Genomic DNA, 3,378 nt, shown 5'->3' with positions numbered 1-3,378 from the left:
CCTGCAATACCTAGCGTGGGAGGGGCTTGGGCTCCTTTGTGATGTCACCTGGAGACAGGTTTCCGCCCCTGGTTGCACAGCATCAGTGGGAGTCACTGTGGGAGGAGCTGCACTTGGCAGCTAAAACTGCGAGTGAGTTTCGTCCATATAAATAGGGGAAAGGAAACAACAATTTAATATTAAGGTAAGGTCAACTAAATGTTATTAATTACCAATATATTCACGTTAAATTCGCTTCTCGGCCTTTTGGCTAAGATCTGCATAACTAACCTGACCAGCCACCATGACTTCCGGGTGGTTTCTCCCTGGTCAGGAAGGTATATGCTTACATTTTTGTAAACAGGAGGTGGGTGGGATTGGTGACCCATCCACCTCCACGGAGGTGTGTGGGGGACCTGACCCATCCACCTCCATGGCACGAACCTGGTATTGCAGTACTTCCAGGAACGGTGCAGTGGCTCTAGGCCTTTTGGCTAAGAGCATTGGCGCAGAGTGATCCTTGACTGGTGCAGGGTGACCTCTGGCGTTTGACAAAGAATTGTAACGATTGGATAACGATTGGACATGAATTTAAAAAAAAAAATATATTCACGTTAAATATAATCATAGTCACTAAAATAGTCCGACTGTATTCCAATTACAGATTCTATAATTAATATTAATTTTTATATTAAAATGTTCATGGAGTGAGCAGTTCTCAGGAAGGTGGAGAGAGAGGATTCAAATCATCATCACACTAACTGGGACTGGAGAAATGTCGCTGGATTCACAGAGCAGATCTGGTGGGACCAAGACCCTCAATGTCAAAGATGGGATGAAACAAGAATCCTCAACAATGATTGTAAAGGTGAGGAACTTTACTGAGGATCCCATCAGTCCAGGATATTGCTGAGGTGAAAGTCTAACCATCTATTGGGAGCTTCTTCGATAGATGCCATAAGGCTCGGCCTTTGATGTGACAACTTGACCTGAGCTTAACCTGTGTGTGAAGCCAGCCAATACCTCACCTGGGAATACTTGTCACTTGTATGTAGAAGGTGTTTTATTTTGTATTCTTACAATGCAGTACCTGAGCTGGTGGGCCCGAAATTCACCGTCCCCAAAGGGGAGTTTGGGCAGTCGATCGAGAAAATCGATGGGCCGCTGCAGTCGGGTAATTTTCCCTCCCCGAGCCATATTCAGCTCGGGGAGGATTTCAGCGGTGTTCACCTCCGCCGGGAAGGGCGCGGTGAAGCCGCTGGAAAGGGAAGTTTCCAGCGGAGAGGGAAGCAGCGTGCAGGCTGCTGAAAAGCCACCAGGACAGCGAACTTCACCGAGGAAACGGTCGGACTTTTCCCGGCAGTACCCCCGCAAAGTTTTCGATGCGGTGCTCGAACGCGACATCGCTGGGGCCCTTTGGAAGGTAAATAGTTTTATTACTTACTATTGATTTTATTTCATTTTTCAGCATGCATCCGCAGTATTTATCTTTTGAAAAAGTTTTATTACTTATTATTGTTTTTACTTCATTTTCCATGGTCTGCAGTATTTGTCTCTTGATATAATTGTATTAATTGTTTTGGTTCCATTAAACCTGCTGAGTGCTGCTCAGAGGTTTTCACATAGCTCTGTACTTTTGTATAACTTTCAGGTCTGACTCTTTAGTGGGCTGCAGAGAGCTGCTTGGCAGGGTTCACCCTGAGGATGGGAGGAGTGTTGGGAGGGCGACACCTGGTACACCTGCTCAGAAGTAGGGTGGCACACAGCAGAAGGCATCGCCGTCAGCACCATGCAGACAGGCAGTGGGCAAGGGAGGGAGCAGCCATTGATTCGTTCATTCTGTGCCACACCAGTGTGCCCGCTGTCTTCACCGGCCTGAATCAGGATTGTGGTTGGCTGCTTGGGGACAAGGGATATCCCCTGTGGCTGCTTACTCCTCTGTGGTACCCCAGGACAGTGGCAGAGCCTGCTTACAATGATGCTCATTGTGCCACCAGGTGTATCATCGAGCAGTGCAGAGACATCCTTTAGCAGAGATTCCGGTGCCTGGACCGTTATGGTGGCACCGTGCAGTACTCTCCTCAATGAGTCTCCATAATCGTCATGGGCTGCCGCAAGCTGCACAACATGACCATCATGAGGGGACAGTCGCTGGAGGTCGAGCCAGCAGTACTACCTGAGGAGGAGGAGGATCCCATCGCCCCAGAGCTAGGAGGTGTCGACCCATTGCCACCCTGGAAGGGCTGGGTGCAGACTGGCCAGCACGCTCCTGGGTGGCTGCGTCCTCACATATATGGAGGTGCCTGACACCTCCCCTGCAATCTCCCTCCATGCATTATGTACTGGCGGTCTGTCTGGTCTCCCCACATCAGGAAACAGTATTCTTCTTCTGTCCTCCACACCATCCATCAGTGTCTCCAGCTTCATATCAGTGACTCTGTTGGCTCTCTTACAACTCTTGCACCTCATCCAACCTCCTTCCCCCCCTCAGGGCTTTGCTGCAAACCCCGGCCTTTAAAAAGACCAGGGAGCAGGTGGCATTGGAAACTCTTACCTGCATGCTGAATTTCTCAGTGGTGATAACACTCAGATTAAGACAGCCACACCGCTGAAAAATCCACTTTGGAAGGGTTCATTGGTGCTGGAACCATTTGTTCACTTTTGGAGCTGAATATGGGGTGGCCCAGCCACAGAAAAATGTTGGCGCTAATGGCCACAAAAATGTGGGGGGAGCACCAGCTTTCAGGTCCATAGAAAACATAGAAACATAGAAAATAGGTGCAGGAGTAGGCCATTCAGCCCTTCTAGCCTGCACCGCCATTCAATGAGTTCATGGCTGAACATGAAACTTCAGTACCCCCTTCCTGCTTTCTCGCCATAACCCTTGATCCCCCGAGTAGTAAGGACTTCATCTAACTCCCTTTTGAATATATTTAGTGAATTAGCCTCAACTACTTTAATGCACATCAGAAGAACTGTATGCTGCATTTAAAACAGGCTTGATCTGAGTTGGTATATTGTGTGAACCAATTTAGACAAAGATTCATTCAGCATCTAACCCGTGCTGAACCTGCCCCGGGAGTGTTTGATGGGACAGTGTACAGGGAGCGTTACTCGATTGAACCCCTGCTGTACCTGCGCTGGGACTGTTTGATTGGACAGGGTAGATGTAACTTTATTCTGTATCTAACCCATGCTGTATCTGGCCTGGGAGTGTTTGATGGGATAGTATAGAGGGAGCTTCACTCCATTATTGCCCAGGATGCACCCTCCAATTAATGCTCCGATGATTCCACTCTGACACCCCTGAAGATTCCTCCACTTATTGCCTGTAATGCCTTTCCTGTTTCAGGGAATAGACTTGTTTCAAAGCATAAAGGATGTTGTAATAACCTTGCC

The 3,378-nt window shown here is 48.3% G+C and overlaps 1 pseudogene; it reads left to right on the top strand.

Annotated features, from left to right (window-relative positions):
- The first annotated feature begins 230 nt into the window (after positions 1 to 230).
- LOC139267626 (U2 spliceosomal RNA) lies at positions 231 to 460 on the top strand (annotated as a pseudogene).
- Positions 461 to 3,378: the final 2,918 nt, after the last annotated feature.

This window comes from Pristiophorus japonicus, chromosome 7, assembly GCF_044704955.1.
Source record: "Pristiophorus japonicus isolate sPriJap1 chromosome 7, sPriJap1.hap1, whole genome shotgun sequence".
Taxonomy (NCBI): Eukaryota; Metazoa; Chordata; class Chondrichthyes; family Pristiophoridae; genus Pristiophorus; species Pristiophorus japonicus.
Note: the sequence above shows the minus strand (reverse complement) of the source record. Positions and strands in the feature narration are given on the sequence as shown.